General features: G+C 39.9%; 1 long non-coding RNA gene across 1 annotated transcript; it reads left to right on the top strand.

The window, feature by feature from the left end:
* The first annotated feature begins 15027 nt into the window (after positions 1-15027).
* Positions 15028-21283, top strand: LOC107308221. Its single transcript, XR_001552693.2, has 3 exons — positions 15028-15254; positions 20165-20247; positions 21069-21283. It is a non-coding gene; the product is annotated as an uncharacterized LOC107308221 (long non-coding RNA).
* The last annotated feature ends 3565 nt before the right edge of the window (positions 21284-24848 follow it).

The raw sequence follows: 24848 nt of genomic DNA, 5'->3' as shown, positions 1-24848 counted from the left end.
TACATTATGGAAATGTCTTGCTCTATCAATTGGAGGAACGCATTCGGTAGCATCTTACCCAGCAGACTCTTCCACCTTCTGTCATCACAGTTTTTCTCTCGTCTTTCTCTCCTCCACCATATCCAAACTTTAAGCCTACTCACACTCTTAATTCATCTGCTACCAGTCCTACATGGCTATCTCCCTCCTTAAGTTCAGTAGCATTTTTCCTTCATTAAGTGTGCATGCTACCAGGCAGAGCCAGCCACAGAGTGAAGCTTCTTATAAGGTCCTCCCTCTGCCTTCTGTACATCTTCATTATACTGAAAAATAAATTGTCTTGTTAGTTATCTTATTACATTTTAAGTTGACAAGTAAATCTTATTATAAAAGTGTAATTATACAATAAGATTTTTTTCATGCATTTAGCCCTCTCTCTGACACTTAATTATATCTACTGCTGCATGGTGATCTGAAACATTAAATTTCCAAATCAACTAAAAACTCATATAACAGACTGATTTCCTAGCCTGCTTAAGGTTCTCATTTACCATATACTGAAATCATTTAAAATCTGTGTTCAACAAACCATTTCAAGAGCAAAATGTCTTGCACAAGAGGAGAATAAAAGAAGACTCCAATAGGATTATTTTAAGAGAATTACACTTGAACTTTTTCGTAAGTTAAGAAAAGAAGTTTTGTGAAGGCACAGATGGGATCTCCCCTGCCACATGCAACATTACACCCATATACCTGTTCCACCACAGATCAGCAACCTCATAACAAAAGAGCTCTGTGCTTTGGTACAGGACAATTGAGGCTGCTTCCCCCAGAGCTTTGCCCTGGGTACCTTCCCTCACATGCAGATGTGCATACACACAACACATACATGCATTCTAGTCAAAGAACTTGTGGTGAGAGATAGCCGCTCCAAACCATAGAGCTTTGAAGGCTCTCAGAATCCAATGTATAACATTCAGATTTTTTGTTTCAGGTAATCGTCATTCACCCTAAACTCAGTCTTCCTATGACTCCCCATCACCCCAGTGGAAATAGCACCAGAGCTCTCCTTGCATTTTGAAAGAAGAAGCCATAGGTTGTACACATACCTTGCTATCCAACCTTATCTCTTTGCAGGAGTGCGTGGGGTCATCAGTAAATGCACAGAGAGCCAGGGGAGATATCCTGCAGGTAAATTTGCAATGGAGTCCACTTGGGCCTGGTCATACCTACACAGTGCTCCCTCTAGAGCTCTAAGAGATCAATTTCTGCACATTCTTAAGATATTCCAACATAAAAACATTGATATTCTTAGTGGAGGACCCTAGTGGTCAGTCAACTGTCAGCTATGCTGAGGCCAGACATATTCCCAATAGCAGAATGTAAAATATACAAAGCCCTGATGCACATAGCTAAACCATCCCAGTTTGCAGCCTGAAAGAGCCCAGTAGTGGTTGTAAGTAATAAGGCTACAGGGCAAAGTGTGCTTGAAATTTGACCTTGAAGAGAGAAAGAAATCAATATGATCTGCAAGACTTAAGTTACATTTTCTTATAAAGCATTCAGAATTGAACAAAAAGAATTGTAGATCCCAAACTACCTATAAATTTTGTTGATGGCATCTAGATGATCTACAAGCAAATAATCTTCTCCCACACTGAAAAGAAGCCTGACTCTGGTATTGCACACTTTTGTTAAGGAGCTCGCAGACAATTTAGTAGGGACACTTTCATTACCATAATGTGATCAAAACAAAGAACACAATTGCATCTCGTAAACATGAAAGACATTCACCTTCATTAACTAATAAAGCCAAGAAATTATGCCACCTAATATAAAGGAAAGTGGAAGAAAAAGGGATGAGTCTTGCTCTGTGATGGTAAATAAGTTTCAGTAGAGTTACTGCATGAAATATATAAGAAAGCTTAAGGGACTCTGGCAGACAACTCTTGCTGAACTTCATCTGGAGGTAAATGACTAACTCTTCAGCACTCCCTTGAAAATCCTTCTGGAAACTATATTTACTTCATTGCCTCAGTACATTTTTTTGTTCTGCTTGCATATCACATATCCTGTCTAACCTGGGACTTGCCACTTTAAACAGAGAACTTATTACCAGTAAACATACCTTTTCTAACCCAATTCCAGCATGACTCTATTCATCTGTAATAAATTCTGACTATAAATCTCTTTTACTGCTGTTCTCCATGCATCAGAAATTCATGTACAGATTTGGTATAAGCAAGTGTAACTTCCTCTAGAAGTTTAAGAGGCAAACTCTGCAATGACAGAACATTGTAAGTTATATGCTAGTATAAAAACATTCATGTGACAAAATATACCTATTTGCTATTCAAGGAGTGTATCAAGACAGCTATTTATGCTACACTTTTCAGAAAGCTAAGCTTCTACAGCTGAGACAAAGAATTTAAAAAAAAAAATTCAAAACTCACTAAGATACCAAGGGGAGTGACCAGGTTTTAATAGGCAGTCAGTCCATGATTTGTTTGCAAGAAGTCCAGTATTTTCTTAAAGACCAGCTCCAAATATGCAGCACCACGAATCATTTAAAAATTAGGTCATAAACTGTTTTCTGGTCTTGTCCTCAAGCACTGTATCACACGAGGACAGAAACACTTTAAATTATATTTCTATTAACTGTTTCTCAAACTTCATTTTTGTTTTTCATTATTAACACACCTTTCCTTACCAATTTAAGTCATTTCCTGTCCTCCATATTCACAAGGTTGTAAGTCACCATTTCACTCCAGTTTCTGCCAAAGATGATACAGAGAGAAGAAGCAATCCAAACTGTGTATTCATGACTTGGCACAAGTACATATTGCTTTACAATAAGCTTGGATTCAAGTTCACCATATGGTCCTCAGACCACCTAAAGACCAGTAAGCCATGACTGCTTCTTTCAGAATGTAATATGCAAAATGCCTTAAAGTGTTTCTACGATGCTACAGATGGCTCAGGTTTTCTTTAAAGGTCTAGTTCTGAGGCTCTCTGAAAATCAGTCACCAGCTAGCTGTGAACAGATGTAAATTAGTTCTATCATACAGAGATAAATAATTGCTTCTTAATGCAATCTTCCTCCACTGACTGTCCAGTAGCGGCTCTTTCCTCTCTAACACTCCTTTAAGAAGTATCTTCAATTAAGGAGTACAAGACTCCTTCTAACTTGACATTTCAACTTGAGAAAAATAACTAGTTCATTTCCCGATAGGCAAACTATCAACTTAGGTAATTATTAAGCATGAATTTGTTACAATGAAATTCTGGAAGAAGCCCTCAAAAACATATGCATGAATAGTACTTTTACTCTACCAATAATAAATGGAATTTTACAGAGTAATAGTGATTCTATTTTTAGACAATTATAGAAAACAAGCTTGTCCTTGAATTCAACCAGCTTAAAAAGCATGTGCAAATAATAATAATAATAATACAATATCAATCATATTTTTGTTTAGTAACCAAGAAATGTAATTCAAGTATAATTCAACAGCTCAGAAATATGTATCGTGATCATCAGTAATTGACAAAAGCAATACCTTACTGCACGAGCTGCAGTATCTGTCCCTGGGGGAAAAATAAATTGAAGTTACCTGGTAACAGCGGTAAAAAGCACCCTCAGTCTTCCTGGAACTTCATTTATCATGTATGACTTACCACTATTTTTTCATGTCACTTGTTTATCTCATCTTCTTGTAGAAAGACATTTGTTTTGATGAAGGCCAATCGCACAACTTGGATAAAAAAGGCAGACTGGTCACAATAATTTAATTGAATGGAAAACCATCCTACATGAATGCCATGAACAGAATCCTCCCTGGAAACAGTATCTATCTTAATGCAGTCACCCCAGATGGCTCTTATCTCTGAGATTTACCTTAGCAATACTAAAAAGTAAGTCACAGAGGAAAAGACTGAGTACAAAGTATGTTTCAGCCCTCTATGTACAGAGCAGCAGACTATAAAGAAAACAGCTCTTTATTTATATTGCCAATCTTATTACTGCAATACCTACAATTTTCCCTTCCCCTTCATGCTGTCTTGCCCCATAATGAACTTATTGTATTAAATACTGGTGAAAATGAAGGACAGAAGCCCTCATGGATTATGCTATAACTGAAGAAAAACTGTGAGAAATAATGGAGTGAGTAGCTTGGAGAAAAGCCCCCAGATATTGTCCCAGGTTATGGATATTAAAAAATATGTTGTTTGTAGAAAAGAAATGTGAGGAAAAGCAATGGGTAAATGACCTACCTTGGGGAATCTCTACTATACAGGCTTGATGACATGGAATAAAGAGTGCTATCATCTACAAAAGTGCTGAGGAAAGTAGTGGAAATTACTGCTGTTGTCTAGAATGTGGTGCACAGATAAGAATGAAGAAGTTATGAAGCCCCTTCAAGAAAAGAACCTGTGATGTGTCATGACTGGGTTGTAAGTATCAGTTTCCTCGATACTAAAATTATAAGCACAGATTTTTCCTTAAAATAGAACAAGCATACAATCACTCTTCCAGTCTCTAGGTTTTATAAGCAAGTAAAGAAATGGAAATGTTTCCTAAGACACTAATGCAGTGGAACCTGTTCACACTGGCAGACAGTTCAGAGAGATTTGAACTCCACCACATGTATCATATAGTTCTTCAAAATTCCATTGGGCAACACCAGCTTTAGTACATATGGTGTTCTGGGTGAAATTGGAGCAGATGGTTATTCACATATGTCTGGTATGTAGAGCTGCCACATGTGATGTGAATCATCACATTTAGTAAGAATTCTAACAACCTCTGCTACCCCTCAGCCTCAAAATACTACTGAGTGGGAAAAAAAAATCAGATGTTTTCCAAGCTGTAGAACTGTTGTGTAAGTATGTTATTTTTTCAATATCTCTAATACTTTGTGCTATGACATCTGTAGTTCGGGGTTTGTGTCATTTTCCTACATAAGTAGTTGTTTTATTGATTTGATCTCCACATAGCACTGACACTGAGACACTACTAATTCATCCGCAGATCTCTGGATATTTCATGTCTTTTGAAAATGAGCTATGATGGCTCATCAGAGCATACAGAATTTTCAAGACAAATCTGCATGCCCATGTTAAAAAGAGTAGCAGTAAAACAGAAGACTGATGCATATGAACAAGACTGAAACATCTATGTCTCTTATGTTTTAGCTAACACTTATATTCTCTTCTGTACTGGATGCTGTTAAATCTTTTCCCTTGATCACAATTTGTGAATATTTAACTTACCAGCTGCATAGATATTTTTCATAATTCCATTCATAGATGGAGATCCCAAGTGAGGTTTGAGGTGCTGGGGGCCCTGACACTTGCAGTTTTAATAGTTTTTCTCATCTCAGAAATAGCAAACCTACCTGCCACAAGAATTAACACAAAAATGCATATGAAACTTGGTAAGTGCACTTAAGTCATCTTTTATTCTAGAGAACATTGTTTCCTGGTGACTGCCTCAGAAATCTAAAATTCCTTAAGCTATCTATCTAAAATATTCTGTTAATGGTTTTGGTCCTTCTTTTACATTTCTTTCCTCTTGTTTTCTCGACTACACACACCTCCCAGATATGGGGTATTCTGACAAGCTTGTAGAAGGTGAAGTACTCGATTCACTTTGAACTATTCAAAGAAATAGGAAAGAGTAAAATCACTTATACCTCAAGGTCTACCACTCAACTGCTTAACCTGCATTTGCGGAAGTGAAAAGATACAGTACTGTTAGAGGAAGCAAAGCCTTAGAAAATGGTGCACAGAGCACAGTGACTTATTTAAGCTTCCAGGCAACCACCTGGGACCTAGCTTCAGTGATAGATGCAGTGGGAATGAGAAGAGAGGAAGAGCACAGCATGAATTTCTGAAGTGATGTGGCAAGCCTGTTTGAAAACAGTTAGTGACGGGCTGGCAGAATCAGCAGAAAACAATCATGCAGTAGAACTCATTGAAAAAGAAAATGAGAGCAACATGGGATGAACTAAACAGTAGCTAAATAAGATAGTAATGCAGAGTTTTGACAGGTTGGCAAGAAGCAGCTGATGGGATTTACCATTGCCACAGAGATTGAATTTCAGCAAGTGTTGAATGTAAGAGCATCATTGGAAGATGGGTTTGAGATGGGAGAGCACCAGCACACATATTTGGGAATAGCTCTGGTTAGTGAACATTCCATTGGAGCACAGCAAGGGGTTGATCATAGCTTTTCAGATGCTAGAAGAAATATGATTTTTTACCTGCTGTGTCAGGTAAGCACACGTTGACTTACAGGAGAACAGACGCCAATAGAATTTAAAGAGTCCAAGGACAGAGGAATTTAACATAGTCCAGAAAATAAGAAGGGACTCCAACCCACCATCACATCCTAAAATTCCCCTTGCTTTACATGAAAAACTTACTTTTAACTGACAAATAAATCATAATTGCATGTTTTCTTATACTGATATTTTTCTCAATTATTTCATCAAGATTAGTCTCACCTGGTTCAATAAGCAATAATCATTAAACTCATGGAAGCACAAAACCAAAGGTTATCTTAGCCCCTTTGCTATCAAGGAGAATAATATAAAAATCATATATCCAAATGGCAAAAGAGTAGAGGATGGGGATGCCTTGCAGAGATGTCTTGATAAATTAAGAGGGCTGGGAAATCACCAACCACATGAAATTTAAGAAAAGCAAGCACTGCATTCTGTAACTGCAATGGGACAATCCTCGAGGTACATATAGATGGGAATGAGAGACTGCAGAGCAGCCCTGCAGAACAGAGCCTGGGGGTGCTGGCTAATGGCAAGTCGAACATGAGCTCTGGCAGCCCAACGAGCCAACTGTACTCTAAGGTGCAGCAGGCCCAGAACTGCCACTGGGCAAGGGGAGGGTTTGTCCTGCTCTGCTCTGTGCAGCCTCACCTCCTGCACTGGGTGCAGTGTGGGTGCCACAACATCAGAGGGACATAAAGTTATTAGAGTGTGTCAAAAGAAGGGACATGACAGTGGTGAAAGGTTTGGAGGAGAACATGTATGAGGTGCAGCTGAGGTCCCTGGGTTTGCTCAGCCCAGAGCAGAGGAGCTGAAGGGAGACCTCATGGCAGCTGCAGCTCCTCACAGGGAGCGGAGGGCAGCGCTGAGCTCTGCTCTGTGTGACAGCGACAGGACCCGAGGGAATGGCATGGAGCTGTGCCAGGGGAGGGCTGGGAAGAGGGGTTGGGGAAAGGGTCTGCACCAGAGGGTGGTGAGCACAACCCCCAGCACAGGAGCAAGGAGTTCAAGAAGCATTTGGACAGTTCTCACAGATATAGGGTTTGATTTTTGGGTGATTATGTGTGCAGCCAGGGGTTGGATGCCATGAGCACTATGGGTTCCTTTCACCCTTGCTTATTGTATGATTCTGAAATACAGACTGCAACAAATTCTGTTTACTTGCATTAAAAAATGTTTAATTGCTTTAATAACAGGCTCACTGGCAAACTTCTAATTTTAATGTATTATCTTCCTCATTAGAATTCCAGTGGCAGGGTGAGCACATGGGCTGCTTATTATACAGAAGTTCATTATCAAATTCTACCATAGATTGATTATCAATAAAGTGTTTTTCATTTCCTTAGAATTCTCACCACAGGGCTCTTTTATTTATTATCCTTCCATTCTTTTTTCTTTATCTAATCAGCCTGTGTTGAATCAGCTGCTAAGCTTTCAAGAGCAAATGGTTTCTTCGGTCTTGTAACCATTAAAAGTCCATAGGAGCTATCATTCAGACCAAATGTTTTATTGTTCCCTTAAAGAGCCAACACTACTTTCATTTTTAAATACCTAAGTATCAACAATGTAATGATACTAAATGATGACCAAACGCTTTTTCAGCCAGATGTAAAAAACATGCTTCAAATACAGAGAAGGGTTTACCTTTCTGGTTTAGGATGCTAAAGCGTGTGTGTGCATGCTGGCACTTTCCTCCTCACAAATGATGAGGAGCAAGCATTGCCTGCATTGAATTTCTGCTGGGAGGCAGCTGGGCCCAGGAAGCTACCAAGGCAAGCTAAAACACACTAACTACATGGCCAAGGTTCACTTGCCTGCAGCTGGTCACCCTGGGTGCCTCTCTGATTAACAAGGTTGTGTTAGGAAACAACACATGGCATCAGAAGTTCCTGCTCATATGCAGTCAGTGAAAGTGAATTACTCAAACCTCCTCTGGCACTGTGATTGGTAGGAAACAAGGGGAAAACATGGGTAATGTTTAAGTACTATCATTTGTACATAAAAGCTGTCAAAATTCATATAAATAAACCGTAGAAAGAAGCAGCTCTGGGCACTCTTTACAGAAGAGATAGAAAATAATTCTGGAGGTTTAAAAGAAAATCACGCAGCATCCTGTGCACCTAAACAGAGCAAATGCTGTATGCATCACCTGTTTGGGTTGAAAACACCTGAGGGAACTGAGATGACAAAAAAATTTGACTATATCTGACAAAGTTCTTTTATATGACAAGCTAGTTTCGTCCTATGAGTCTTAGTGCCAGTGGGTGGAGATGAAATAAGTGCTAACTACCAGCAAAAGGGGGAAATTTATTTTCTGACCCACAGTTCCCAGCCCAGCTATTTTTATTTAATTAAAGTGAAATGCAACGTGCAGCACATTATTTGGGGTTTTTGTATTCTGAACTTACAACTGATGAGAGCTTAATGATTCAGCTGATTTAATGGGTAATGGGATGTTAACAGTTCAGAATACATCACAGTAAATTATTAACTGATCATGGACCTTGTGTAAGTTTGGGATGGAGATTCTTAGGGGCTCAGAAATTAATTAGCACATGGGATGTTGTGATGGTGGTTCACTGGGATCCTTCTGTGCCAAGCAAGAAGTCTTCTGACAGTGAAACCCAGAGGCTCTGATCTATAGCACTGGAGAACTATTTTTTGATGTTGACACTGGAGTCATTTTGCTTAGACTTACAGGTGAAGTTTCAAACAACGATGGTATCAGAGTATTCACTCTAAACAGGAAATGTACTCTGTAACTGGAACAGCATGGCTGTATCTCTGATGGCTGCTGGTTTTGTCTTGATATCAGACAGACTATTATTTGCCAGGAGAGCAATTAGTCACTGCTATAACCTCCCCAAGGATGTGGTAGAATTTCCATCACTGTAGATTTTCAAGACGCAGTTTACAGGATGCTAGGAAATCTCACCTGGGTTTTCTTATTCCATAGAAAAATTGCACCTGATGATCTTTCCAACCTAGTATAGCATACATTTCAGTTCTATGATTGTTTGTTTTACACGAGACAACACCTACATACCTTGTTCTCAAGCACCTGTTTATTACTGAGGAAAAGTAAAACATGCAAAAACAATAGGATAATTTCAAAGCTAAGTGCCTACAAATTGTGACAGGAATATTTCAGTGAGCAGTACTGGACCTACTCCTGGTATTTATTTAAGAAAAATTTCTTGGCACGTTGGTGATTCTACCATCCCTAAAGCTGAAATTTTAAGGAGACAGCTATTCCCTACCCTTAGATAGCTATCTAAAACCTTCTACCTTAATCTGTCTTTTTAAAGCTCTCTTTCTAAAGTGACTCTCTGTCCCTGTCTTATGGTTGAGCTTGCCAGGACTGACCCTGCGAGAGTGTCCTGTGTGCTTTTCTGCTGCAGATTTATAGAAATAACCCTTTCAATCCATCTGGGGATCTGTTGTTCTTACTTTAGAAATATAGGAGATTTTCATCATTTTGTGAGCAGACCATTAGGACATTCAGCAAACAATGTTACAAAAGCATAAGTGGAATCAGTACAAACCAGGGCAGAAGGGCCTGGATGGGCAGGCTGTTTGTTGCTTTATGGGTTCAAAGCATGCCAAAAAAGGGTAAGTGTCACAGTCTATTTAGTGTTCTTAAGAAAAGTATAAATGATGAGAGTGATACATAAAAACAGAAAAAAAGGAAGGAACCTATCTCAGAGAGAGCGCTGTTAGCCAGTGACATATAAAATGAAATACATTTTTTCAGGTTTTTTTGTAAGGAGATATTTTCTCAGCGTTGAAAATTCTTCTTATATAACATGCAAATAACTATATTTTTTAGCCAAAATGTTAGTAAAATTTAACCAAGATTAACTGTGCCTTCACAAAAAGACAATACATAATTTATACTAGGTGAAATAAGAACTGTAAACTATATAATCTAAAGCCTGAGGGCTCAAACTGATCAATGCTGGAAGCCAAGGAGGATTTATGTACCCTTATATAACACTGTATCCCTGTGTAGGTATTCTGTGAGCTTTTCCTGCCCTCTTTGACAAGCTCATAGGTTTGATGAATCATTGTTTGTTTTTTGATTTGGCAATTCCCATGTTCTTATAAAGAAAATAATATATGACAAGGTCAAGAATATGAACACAATTATAAAAGAAGCTTGACAGATCAGATAAAACTTCTGTGGTATAAAGGGAAAAATAAATAAGGAGTTCAAGAATGGAGATTAATGTGGGTAGTAAGGAGGCAAGCAAAAATAGAAAGCTCCAGTCCTGGAAATACACAGCTGTCAGTAACTGGTCAACAGTGGGGGGGAAAGAGGGACAAAACAGTCAACATTACCCAGTACCAATCTAAGCTGTGAACTGTAAGGCATGAAATGTTAAACAAACAAACAAAAATGGCTAAATTTAGAGAAATAAAAAGAGCAACCAAATTCAGATCTAAAGATTTCAGATATAAATGAAAATAAATCAGCATCGATATGAGTCCACACAGGGAGTACTCTCTGGTCTGGATACACCTCAGCTGGTATTCAAAAACTGTTTAAGGTGGTTTTTAGTACAAAATCACTGTGCAGAGTTCACCTGGAAAGAATGACATGGATAAGTAGATTCAGAATGCATAAAATAATCAAGAAAAAAAAAGCATACCATCTTTCAGGTAAGCAAAGAAAACATGTATTCAAGAATGAAAAGGAAGGAAAGTAGAAAAGAGAGTGAGGAAAGACCTCATTGCTCTCTACATCTGCCTCTGAGCATGCAGCGAGGGGAGTGTTTGTCTCTTTTCTCAGATGACAAGAGAGGACACAGAGAAATGGACTAATTTCACCAGGGGAAGTTCAGATTTAACACGAGGAAAAGATGGAACAGTCTATGCGGGGCAGCAGTGGAGTTTTCATTCCTAGAGAGACTTAAATGATATATGGATCTGGCATGAAGGGACATACATTATTTAGTGATGGGGCTCTATATCAGGTTGATGGTTGGGTTAGATGATTGTGGAGGTCTTTTCCAACCTAAAGGATTCTGTGACTCTATGGGAAGCAATCTAAAAGTGAGAAGAAAAAAGAAAATTAGATTATCTGAGATCCATCAATTCTTTGGACTAGAAGAAAAAAATTAATGAAGTCAATTGGTTTTAACATCGACTGCAGAAAATACAGAAAATGCAGACAGGCAATAAGAGGTGGGAGTACAGTAAAAATATACATATATGAGAGAAAATTGCTGAGGTGAGAAAAGATAGTATTGCAGTCCAGGTGCTTGGGTGGGACTGTGATTAGAAGCATCTGTTTAACTTTCTGGTTTTCAATTAGTGCTTTTTAAGTTCCTTCAAAGAAAAAAAAAAAAAAAATGGGCTTGAACTACAGGTAGAATGATTGCTTATTTGCTTTGCTATGATCAGTGAGCTTTGAAAAAAAGAGGAATATTTCACAGGCAGAGTTGGTTTCTCCTTTTCTTATAGAAGCTGAATGTGCTTGATGGGAACAAGTTGCGGGAGAGAAGAGCTGGATTGTTGGGCAGGGACAGACTTGGCAAGCAAGGAACAGCTAAGGCACAGAAAGAGAGAAGAGCAGAAACAAGCATACGGTTAGCCTAGAGCCAAACAAAAGAGAATTATCTGAGGCACCCAGTGGGGTAGGGAAGATGATTCAAACCAGAAAGCTACTGAAATTTGTTACAACAGAAACAGGGCTGGAAAGAGAAACGTGCCCAGCCTTGTACAGGATGTAGAAGGGTTACCATCTTTTATTTCCAGTTCTTTTTGAGTTTCTCAAAATAAATAAATAAGTGTTAGAAGCTGAATATAACTTGGATAGATGTTGTTGTTTTGCTTTTTGTGTTAGTTGCTTTAAAAAAAAAAAAAAGAGAGAGAGAGAGACAGAGAGTGAATTGTTTTCCTGGTAGAGTGTGGCCTGCACTATCGCGGGGTGAGGATGTTTTCATTTCATTTTCTAGTCTTGCAGATTTCTGAGGTGACTGTGTGGAACAGTATCTTTGTTTCTGCTTCAATACTCAGTTTCTGATATTTAGATAATAGTCAGCATACAAGAAAATAAGCTTGCTTAACTTTGAAAGTTGAGCAGTAAGAAACCTCAAGAATTTGTCCATTTGGTGTCATTTTACACTGCTATAAGCAGCTTTTCATTAACAAAGTACGAAGTTTTCCGGGCATATAGCAGTGGCATGTTACAATATTAGTGCCTCACACAAAGATGTAAAAAAGAAGAGATTAAACAAACAACAAAAAGAGAAAGATGGAGATATAAAATTAAGCTGATACAGTTATTTCTATAGTAACATTTTTTCCTTGCAGTCGAAGTATTTCAGAGGTGAAATGTAAATGGGTGTTAAGGGTGAAGTAGAACATCCAGCATTAAAAACAGAAAAATTTGTGTGCTTGGCTGTTAACACTGAATTTTCTGGTTCTGAAAAGTCTGAGTTATGCATTTCTCAGTATTTTGTGGCCCTCCAAAAATGTAGAATGAAGTTTTTTTCACCTAAACTTCAGTTTTCCAGAGAGATTTAGTTAATAGTTTAGGCAGCTATAGGTCTTTTATATGCATCCTATGATTATGATGTGAGAAATTTCAAGTGACTATGGCCCTTCAATCAGTCACAATTCTGGATTCACTCCAAAATAGAGCAATAACTTTTTGTAACACTGCAATAAATACCAGAAATCTGAAAAACTCAGGGGAGGCTTTTTTCAGAAGTTTCCATCCTTGGACAAAACAAGATGCAGAACCCTTCACTGAATACTTAGGCTACACTAAGTCACTCACAGTTAAAACCACAGTAGAGCTGCTTTGCAGCATTGCCCTTATCTGTGTTTTCTTTAAAGAATGACAGCTTCATTTTCCACAGTTTGTCCAGGTGAACTGGACCTAGCGATTCCTGCACATGACCCCAGCAGCAATGAAAGCAAGGGGGAAGAAATATCTGTCATAAGCTTACTGGGGCTTTATGTCCTTCCCATTCTGAAAATCCAAAGGAAGACCTACAGCTTTCTTTAAGCTCCTGCATAAGGAGATCAGTGAGTTTTGCTCTGAGCTGTAGATTATCTGGGAAATCCATTCCCTTTAGCAGAAAGGGGGTGGAGTAAAGGTTAATAATTTCTTTAAGTGAGATTTACTGGCTTATGGACACATTGCACTGGAAGGCAACTAACCCCAAGGCTTGAGATTCATCTGTGAGTTTGTATTGACCAAATGCAAACTATACATTACTGAACCATATGTTTGTATTAGTATAGGCTGAACCGTGGAATACAAACCTCACGTGCAGGACCAGTGAAAAGTAATGCATTATTTCAAAGGTCAATACAGAATCACAGAATCACCAAGACTGGAAAAGACCTCCAAAATCATCCAGCCCAACTGTCCTCTCAGTGTGCTCCACCATATGCTTAACCCCAACATAGTCCAACTCATTCTTTAACATCCCTTGAAACAATGCACTATTTTCTTGATGCTTTTGGCAATCTAAGCCATTATTTTGGCTTGGCAGTAGGGCAGGTCCCATAACCCCACACCACTAACCCTGTCCTGATGTGGTTATCACCTCTTCCCCATGCGAATTCCAATGACAGGCAGCTGCTTCCTTCCCAAGAGCAGCTTTTAGGGGGCCATTTAAGACCGCACTACAGTACATATACTCATATACATACACTACTGAGTTGTTGATCATAGCAGGATCTTCTTGGAAAAGAAGAATGTTATCAGGAGTAGTCAGCAGGAGCTCAACCAACCTGGTAGCCTTTTATGATGTCATCTCTGGCTGGGTGGATGGAGGAAGAGCAAGGCATTTGATACTGTCTCCCACAACATCCTTATAAAGAAGCCAAGGAAATGTGAAATAGATGAGTGGATGGTGAGGTGGATTGAGAACTGGCTGACTGGCAGAGCTCTGAGTGATGTGAACAGCAGCATAGAGTTCAGTTGTAGGCCTGTATTTAGCAGTGCTCCTCAGTAGTTGGTGCTGGGTCCATTCTTGTTCAACATCCTTATCAATTACCTTGATGAGGGGTTAGTGTCCACCCTGAGCAAGTTTGATGATTATACAAAGCTAGGAGGGATGGCTGATACACCAGAAGATCTGTGCTGCCATTCAGCAAGACCTGCACAGGCTGGAAAGTTCAGCAGAGAGGAACCAGATGAGGTTCAAGAGCGAGTGCAGGGTTTTGCATCTAGGGAAAAATAACTGCATGTACCAGCACAGGTTCAGGGATGGCCTGCTGAAGACAAGCTCTGAGGAGAGGGACCTGGACGTCCTGGTGGACAACAGGTTGGCCATGAGCCAGCAGTGTGCCGCGGTGGCCAAGAAGGCCAATGGCATCCTGGGTGTATTAAAAGGAGAGTGCCCAGGAGGTCAAGGGAGATGATCCTAACTCCTCTACTCTGCCCTGGTCAGGCCTCACCTGGAGTACTGTGTCCACTTCTGGGCTCCCTAGTACAAAAAAGACTAGGATGCCTTGAAAAGAGTCCAGTGGAGGGCCACAAAAATGATAAAGGGCCTGGAGCATCCTATGAGGAAAGGCTGAGCAAACTGGGTCTGTTTAGCCTTGATAGAAGAACACTGAGAGAGGATCTGATCACTGTCTGTAGGTATCTAAAGTGCAGGAGGCAAAGGGACAAGGTCAGACTCTCTTCAGCAGTGCGTGGCAATAGGACAAGGGGAAATGGCCACAAGTAGAAGTACAGGAAGTTCCACACAATTGTGTGTAAGAACTTCACAATAATGGTGACGGAACACTGGAACAGGCAGCCCAGGGGAGTTGTGGAGTCTTCTCTGGAGACGCTCAGGATCTGCCTGGTTGCCTACCTCTGCAACCTGATGTAGGGAGCCTGCTTTGTGGGGAAGGTGGAGTAGGTGATTTCTGGAGGTCCCTTCCAGCTTCTGAAATTCTACGATTATATGATACCTACTGTTCAGCTGATGGCTGGTGCTGTGGTGAGCAAAGACATGGGTTAGTGACAGATTGCAGGTATGAAACAACTAAAGGTGGTTTTGTGTGTTAAAACATTTAGGATACTTCTTAACCTATACCCTTGCAGCAGAGTTCAGCATGTAAGAAAACAGTTCAAGGAAGACAAGTTGTTACTTATTGGATGAGATCCTCTCTTAACACCATTGCTTCCACGTCTTCAGCCCTGTTTTGGCGTGGTTGAGTTCTTTAGAAAAGATCTGCAATATGTAAATTGAAGAAATGTAGTGTATTAAATAACATGTACACTGTTTTGGCACCTGTCTTTCTTCAAATAACCAGACAGTGCTATTTCAGCTTTGTGGTATTTTCAGTTGAGCAGTCATAAACAGGCAGTGAAAATTTAAAGAGAGCCCACCTGTACTGCAGCTAGCAATGCTGTGTGTAACAGGACATACAAATGCACTCACATGCTCTTTCGGATTTTCTGAACACAAATATCGTTATGGAACTAAGTGAGACTGAGGTAACAAATGGTGTAGCCTGAAGCTGTCATTATCTATTTATAATTATAACCTTTCTTTCTTGAAATCTGTATCCAACCTGTGCCATGATTTCAAGGTAAAATTAAGGAAATGTGTTTCTTCAAATAGAGTTTGTGTTGATTCAGTCAGTTGCTAGTCTAAATCCTTTAGTGCAGTCTGAATTTACAGTGAAAACTCATGATTTGAACCCAAAACGTGTGCAGCTGGAGAACAGGATAAAGCAGCCATCATAAATTGTTTTACTCCATTAAGTGCTAAGGATCTATTAAGAATCTGCAGTGAATGCCTTACTTTTTAATTATGTAAGACATCATCTTTAAGCATAAAGAAAAACTTGTCCTTCCGCAATAAAAAATGTGTAGTATCACTGGAATTCCACCTCATTATTCATAATGACCTGTTTCAGGCTACAAGTTCACAAGTACTTTAAGCTGGCATTAGCCAGCATTGCCTCCAAACATCTTGCTGGCCTCCTCCCTTTCTCCTGCTTATTGCTGTGCCTCTCTGCCCTGGCACAAAGCTCTAAGCAACTGAGTGGTAGATTGGGACAGGGAAGTGGTATAATGTGATATAGTGGTAGGGGAGGGGACAGAAAGCTTACTGCACTACACAAGCAATTTTACAGCACAAGGGTGAAGGCAGTGCAAAGCTGCACAGGAGAGGTGTGCTGCAAGGCTGCTGCTTTGAGCATCGGTGCCAGCTCATGGCAGTGTGGCATTCATATGTAATGTTCTCACTAGGAGGCACTCAGCACCCATCCTCCATTCCTGCACCCCTGAGAAATCTTCAAACGATGAGAGGAGCAGGCTGGACATAGCCCTAACCGTGTAAATGCATGCCTCAAGCATTTTTTAAATCATTTATAGATACTCCCAAAACTACAGAGAAACTATAATATACATTCCTCAGAGCTTTCTTTTCAACGCTGAAAACAACCCTGTTTGCTTTAGAACTGTCCAAGCAATGTATCGGTCTTTTGGCGTTAAATTCATATTAACTCTGTCTGGAAATTTCTCTCTTCTGCAAGAGTAATCAAGAAAATGTAAATCTCAGTCTAGCTGCATACTGTGCTTCCATGGAGAAAGCAGTGCCACATCCTGAATTACGGTCTGTTCAGGAAAGTATTGTGTGAATACTCTGTGGACAATATTTATCACTTTTTCTCCCATCTCAGCATTTGAGAGCAGCAGCTCTGCGCAGGACTTGTTAGGCTATGGAGGTAAAGCCGGATTTCTGATCACAGATTTCATAAATGCTCTATTTTACATAGGTTTTTTTTAATGAAGATGGGCTCAGAAAAACATCTCATTCTTCCACATGATGAATTAGGAAGGAGAGGAAATAACCATCAAAAGCTGATAGGTGATGACATGCCTGTTTTAGAGTGGGTATTACCTAAGGAGAAAGACCTTTGTTTCTCTAGGAGGCAAGAGGAAAAAATGTTCAGTGAAATAGAAAACCTGCATGATGATTTCATTATGTCAGGTCAGTGATGCAGTTAGATGGACTAGAACAGTTAGTTCCAGCAAATCTTCTGACTAAACACATAAAGGAGGAGATTATTCACCCTTCCAGGCCTTTTGAAAATAACTGCAGGCATCATGGATCCTTTTAAGCACAGTTAAAGAGAGCAGACATCCTTGCTGGTCACATATAGTTAGACAACTTGTTGCCTGGAAACACAGCCAGGTGGTTTAAAGCACTATAGTCAATTAAAAAGCTGTCTTTGTTTCAAATTCTAAACATTCTCTTGTTTTCGTCTTTTGTCTTCTTTAAGGCAACTATTCTATATTTTGTAAATTATCCATAATAGACACGAAGCTGATGAAATCCTGTAATGATTCCCCTAGTGAAATGAAAACAGCAGGAATGGGTACCTGAAACATCACAGCTAACTCAGCAGAGGTGTGAAGGAGCAAGGGTCCTTTTGTCAAGCCAGCCTTGATTGACTGAATAGCAGAAAGATGTAGGATAAGGGAAAGGTGACCTTAAAGTTCCTGAGTGGTAAAAGTGAGAAAAATAATGCAGTGGTGGAAAGCTATTAAGGGATCTGTCTGTGGGTAGCATATTTGTGTTTGCGTAACTGCTGTCCTTCACACAGCATCCTCAGCCTGTTTGGCCCCTTATAGAACATCAGAGACTCCAATGCTTAACTTAAAATAAAACTTGATCAAACATTCTATGTAATCTATCCCTACTCTGAAATGAAGGGAAGGACTCCTGACAAATGAGTTATAGGTTGCTTCCAAATTACAAACACCTCAGACCCATTCACAAAGAGATGAGGTGCTCAGCCTCACAGCCCCATTTTTAAGAATTTGGGTTCTTTTCTGAAGAGATGCCCGAGGAAATATCACAAACTAAACCTGTCAAAAGAGAAGCTGCTTATCTAGCCATGAGGAGACAGAACAGGTTTTTCCTTTGCTGCCCCTGTCCTCTCTTTTTGTTTTTTTTCCCCCCCATCTCCTTCCATCTTGAGAATCCTGCCTAAGATACTCATTGCCCAGGGGTAAATCTTCTCTGAAAGCAGCAGGTTTCCTCTAGTCCTTTCAAGCAGTTGCTCAGTGTTAACTCTTACCTAGGATATGGGCTGTTTCATTCCCTTCATCTCCGCATATTTTGAAACACTGTCATTTTAGACCTACCTCCCCAGAGGAGACTAAACCACCTGCCAGGCCCTGGGCAGTCTCTGACCCTTCTGCTGAAAATGAGTCATGGTGTAGCCACAGCTGTAAAAACCAGCAGAGGCACCAGGAGAGCTCACAGCAGTGAGCTTGGATTGCTACCTTTGCAGATAGATAGGGAATTTGCTGGGGGGTGATGTCCTACATTTCAGATCCCACAGTACACATTTTACAACCTGGTTAATGTTTCACTCTGATCCTGCATAATATATCAACAGTCCTCAGAAAAAGGCTGAAATTCGAGATTTTCCTTTTCCTCTCTTTCAAGTGAGCATCTCAATTTCTGAGCCGGGCACTAGCCTAAGAGTGCTTTGAATGCATCAAACATCCACAGTGAGACAGATGGCACAGCCTCCACTTGGTGAAACCTGAAAGGACTCAGGTGTAACACAGATGCCAAAATGCACAGTATTGTCAAATATAAAGCATCTGGGAGCATGCACAGAGGCAAAGTTCCATGTTCTTATAGTGTACAGGGTAATGCAGCAGCTGAGCAAAATGCTTTGGGATTTGGGCATCAAATTCAACTTACATCCTTTGGAGGGATATAGGATTTGATCCTCAAACCCATGAGTGGAATTATATTTTGTTACTTTGTTCCTGCCCCATCTGGAGCCTGCCATTAGGATTCCCTCTGGGAACTGCTGCTTTTAACGTGTGGAATTTGCAACCATAAAAGAATTAAGCTCATTTAATTTCCAGGATTACAAATCAGTCACACAGGACGGCAGTTTGTGGGGAGCGGGTGGGTGTAGTGCAGCTTTCCAAGCAACAGAAAAGCCTGTAAACTAGCTGTGATGTAGGCAAATTAATTAGTAGCTGTTCACTCATTATCTAGTTTATTACTCGCTCCAGGTTGGGCTCCTGCATGGATGTGAATGTTCCTTCAGTCAGTACTGTCAATTGCTATGCCCCAGGTGTGAGCTTCCCTCTCTGCCCACAGGAAGAAACAGGTATATCAGACCCAAACAGTACAGAGAAGGGGACAGGTCAGCTAGCAAGCAAAATGAGATGCTGCAGTGAAAATGGGCTATGAAGTCCTGTACACATGGAGGTCTCTGGATCAACCTCCTGTTTATCACAGAGATCAGCTTGCACAAATCTTTATCCAGCTGGGTCTTGAAGCACTAAACAGATGGACACCGCATAAATGCTCTGGGCAACCTGCTCCAGCACTTACCTGTCCTTATGGAAGAAAAGGTTTTCCTTGTGTCCCATTTGAACCTTTCTTCCTTCAGCCTGCACCTACTGTTGTCTCTCAGCCTCCTGCTACGCGCTCTTAGCAGGGCCTGGCTCCATCCCCTCAGGTCTCCTGTTCTTCTCACAGGGCGGGTGCTCTGGGCCCCTACTCCCATGATATTAGTTTCTCCCTGAGACTGGGAGCCCAAAGCTGCCTCCCAGCTGGCTGACAACCATCAGTAGCACAGGAATGTGTGAACTTGGGAGGTACAGGTGGCCCAAGCAGTCTAGAAGACTAATAGAGCCTCCATGACTGATTTCTGTCTCCTACTCATTTGGGAGAGGAGGAAGGGCATTTTTTCTCCTGTTGCGTTTCTTTATTTTAGCTTGAACAGCTGTTTCATTGAATTGAGTTTTATCCTTTCTCCTCCCGTATGATTCTGAAAGTCACAGCTTCTCTGGTTGTTTTGCATGGCTCCAAGCCGTAAGTTGCCTTGTTAAGATGAAATTCGTTTTCTAACTATTGATCTTACCTTCTAAATTTTTCATTCTCTCTTTGAAGTTGCAGCCAAACAGAAATGTTCCTGCCACTGACTGTGATTTTCTCACATGAAAATTAAGCTCAGTGTATCCTGGTATGTAAAGGTAATGAAATCAGATCATTATCAGAGAAAAATCAAAGCCTTTACCAAGTAACTTTTATGAAAGTATTCTGTTTGCCTGTACAATGGATTGCCAATATTTTTATTGCTGGTCTGATAAACATATTCTGATTACACCTAACTTCTTAATGATTTTGTTTACACTCCTGGATTAATTTTAAACAGATTAATGGTTGTTTTCTCCCTGGCAAAGATGATTTGGTAATAATCCTTTTGGGCCAGAAGGAAAAACTTACTGGGTAGAATTGCTAATGTTTAGGTGAAATATTGCAGAGGACAGAGTTATAAATTAATGCCACATACATAAATCTGAAATGCCTGAAATTCAGCTGAGAGAGTACTTTGTATGTTTATATTGCTGTGAATGCGGGAAAGTGTTTAGAGTCAGATGATGATCATTAGTTAACTATTAGATTAAGAGGTAGGAAATGTTGACTTCATAGACTCGTAGGACTTCCTAATTAAATTTTCTCGTACTTTTTATCAGTGTAATACTACTCATAAACAAGCTTGCTGACCAAACTACACTGTACAAATTGCTTTTGCAAACAGCTCCTCAGGTGCAGGGAGGGTATTCTCCATAGAGTTGAAGGGATATGCACAAGTGAAAAATGTTTTCTAGAAAAGATGTTTTCAAGATTCTACTTTATTAAAGTAAAGACAACTCTTGCTTCTTACTCTAGTGTCTGAGAATATGCATTGTGGTTTCTAAGGAGTATCTGACTGCAGGATATGCTCGGGGCTTATAAATTCTGATCCATGGTTTTGGATGGATGAACTCTGCATTGTCACCTTGTGTTTCAGGAGCTTGGGAAGCAGAATCTAAGACTGAGAAGATGGGGAGACAGGAAAATAGAATAAATCAGGAGGAGCCCTGCTTTCTACCTGTTGTAGAGGAGGCCCAGTTTCAGGAAGCAGTACTCTAGTGGAAAATCTCTGCAGCGGCTCTAGTCCTCAAAATCAGAAGCACACAGGGACCATCAGGAAGACACTGAATAAAATTTCTCCTTGTACCCACAGGACTTGCTGACTATCTGATTTCAGTTTTCAGCTGTCAGTTTTACATTAAAGAAAATGGATTCCCCAGGGAGGCAAAACAACATAAAGCAAGCAAACAATTATACATCATCTTCATCCATTCCTAAGCACGTTAATTGCTGTGTTAACACAGCCGATCATCCTCCATTTAATAATGAAGATGCCTGTCTCAAAACCTACCTGACTTTTATCTGTAAGCAGTGGTGCTAAAATGATCTGGCCATCCTTTGATCTTAAGCACAATGGGACTTTGAAAAGCAGCAGACTGTCCATTCTAGCCTCAGAAATCTCTTCTCTGATCACAGTGTTTCTGTCTGAACATCCCCACTTTCATGCTGCACTTGCAAACAAAGGTCTTGCCTTCTCTCCTTGCCTCTTCACATCTTTCGCAACCTATTTCTCAACAAAACTTTGTTCTTTCCAGAATGGTTGCTAAGAAAAATTTGCAATTTTCCCTCATTTGCTCTTTTTGCTTCTTTCTTTCTCTCTTTTGATTATGGTGACACACTGAGTTCCAGACTCCACTCACAGTACTGCATCCCTCCCTCCTGCTCTGCTCAGGCCACCCCTCCCCAGCTTGCTGCATTTCTTGACTTTATGCTATTTGGCTTATGATCTCAATTATCATGACTGTTCTGTTTAGCAAAAAATTAAAAAAAATAAAAAAATAAAAAAAACACTTTTTCATTTGATCCACTCACTTCGCTCTTTGTACCACCCCTTATTTTTTCCCTTCTATAAAAGTCATTGTTAAGCCCTTTTTTTCCAAGATGTATGACATTTTATTCAAAAATCTCTACTTTTTTTGCCTTTTCTTGAGAACTCTTTTATCAGTGCTGGTTTCTTTTGTCAACTCCCACTGCATTTTCGATCTCCCCCTCCTTCAGTGTGCTCCCCGAATGTTTTATTTTTCTTGACTCTCTTCTCTTCATTTCCATCAGGTTCCAGTGTTGCAAACAGTACAGTTGTTGACATCATTCCTACTTTTGGACAAACTACACATTTTGCCTTCTGAACAGTATTATATTGAAATTTGTTTCATGCTTGTTGTTCCGATTCATAAATGTCATGATGTTTAGCTCTGAAGAAACAAGCAATCCTGCAAGTAGCTACAGTCACCCTCCACTAATCTTTGGACACAGTTTATGGTTTTCCCCTTTTAAAAAATGCCCGTGCTGTGATGATTACTAATATATGCATGATATTTATTCTCCAGACCGAAGATTCAGCATCTTTCAGACCCATAACTTATTTTTGGTACCACTGTCAGGAAGCATTTAGAGTTCAGCTTTGCAGGATGATACGCATAATGCCACACCAGAGCACTTAAACTTCAACTTACCATTTAGCATGTGTGCATTCCAGTTCAACCATAACAGAGATTTAAATTTAAGTGTGAAATTAAACTCTTAGGTGGACCAGGGTTCATGGGTTCTGTCTTTCATGGAGCAGAGCCTTACATACATTTCTGTGAAACCAAAGAGTGGATTGCTGTGCCCTGAATTGATGACATTTAATTTCAGCAAAAGACAAAATAACACTGGCAGAAATATTCACCTGCCAATTAGCAGTTCAAAAAGCATCTGTCTATAGATGTATCGAGGCACCCTACCTGCCTTATACTGAATAATTTCCCCATGATATTCAACTGCCAAACCAGAGATTAAGACAGACTTCCCAAACTAATGATTCTCATATATTCTAGATTGCTTTTCAATAGAATGGCATGTTTCTTGTAACATATGAGAAAATAAAGGCTAAAACATCACCTTGCAAATGAATAGAGTCCAGGCATTTATAAAACCTCATACTAGAATATGTAATGCTTATGAAAAACATACCAGAGAAACTGGAATAAACAGGGAAGAAGAAGGATATTACAAGGATGTAGAAAGGCCCAGTGCAAGGATTAAATTTACTAATGTGAATATCTGAGCAATTTCAAAGTGATCTTGCCATATATATACTAGGTGGTTACAATAATTTTATCAGGAAATAAAAGTAATTATGTATTACCTCCTATAAAGCGGCCTCATTTCCGCAGGTGATTAAGATCTCTTGAACATCAACTTTTTGATGTACAAACTTGACAAGGAGTGACTGAGTTTCAGGAAGTTATCTCTAAGCCAAGCTTCCACGCACATTTATCTAATCTACTTGTATTTGCTATCTAGAATATTTCTGCAAATTTCATGAGATTTTTGCATTTTTACTCTGGGTCAAGATATTAGTTTAAGCTTTCTAAAGTCTGTCTCCTTACTAAAAATGCAAAATAGAAAAAAGAACCATATGAATTTTAAAATCACTTATTTTCTCTGCATTTTAAATAATCCACTCTCGTACAAAGAATTACCAAAAGCTAAATCTAATCTTCAGAAATGTGCTCTCCGTTTTGCAGCACTTCCAAAACAGCAAAGCAACTGAAGATTGAGTTTGAATAATACATTTAAAGAAAATAATATATTCTTTAAAACGACAGTTTAAGTGAAGCTTTTGGCTAGTGTCATTTTTAATCCTTTATAGATTTCTAAAAGGAATGGAAAGTGAAGTCTGGAAATAAGTATTGCAGGTTTAAAGAATTAAGGCGTAGATAGACCAAGGGACTAGACAGAAACACCTGAGTTAAAACAGCCCTGACAGCCATGCAAGTTTCCCACCGACCCTGGAGTTACTGAAGCCTCCTTACACTTCCATCAGTAAAATATCTCAAACACTTGAGGGTTTGTACATATAAAGCCTGACTTGAACATCTGACCTCAGGAAAATTAAGAGCATGGAAATACCCACATATTCAGTACTGAAAGAGTCTGCGATGATTCTCTTCAAAGTCAGATCCTAAGCGGCAGAAAGAGTGGAGGTGGTTAAGGCCCCTCTGCATCATCCTATGACCTATGGGCTTTTTCAAAGATTTCTTAAGATTGTATGAAGTGCTTTGGCACAGAGCTCACAGATGAGTTAGGAAGCCTAAAAGTCTCTAAATATGGCTGCAGTAAAGCTTTCAGGTTTAGAGCTAACCATATGCTGAGAAACTGGCGTGCCCAGGGCCTGCAACAGTCTTTTGGAAAGAGCTGTGGTTGTGCAGTCAGACAGCAACAGTGGCCCTTCCTGCCCACTCAGTAGCACAGACTGGGGGGGGAGCTGAAGAAGGTTGTTAGAAAATGCTTCAAGCAAAACTAAACAGAGAAAATAATTATCAGGAGGAAAAGGGAACACTTAAATGCAACCTGAAGAGGTTATTATGCCTTATTTAGTGTTGGCTTCGGTTTCAGTGATAATACCTGTTTGCGTAATGGCAGACACAGAAAAGAGTAGTGCATACTTTAATACATAAAGCAAGAGGTGAGACACCTTTGGAGACACACACTGGAGAAGAACAGCAAAGCTTCTGTGGAAATCACTTCCTTGCTCCATTTCCCTAATGCCGTCATGAAAGCTTTTCCCAGCAGCTTCAGTCAACAGCCTACCCTCACTGGTGGAGAGATAAGGACTAGTTTGGGTGAAGAGTACTTGGTCCAGCCCTGGGCACTCTCCCTTGTCCTCGCCTCC

The sequence above is a fragment of the Coturnix japonica genome, chromosome 1, assembly GCF_001577835.2.
Source record: "Coturnix japonica isolate 7356 chromosome 1, Coturnix japonica 2.1, whole genome shotgun sequence".
Lineage (NCBI taxonomy): Eukaryota > Metazoa > Chordata > Aves > Galliformes > Phasianidae > Coturnix > Coturnix japonica.
This window is presented reverse-complemented; position numbering and strand designations above follow the sequence as displayed.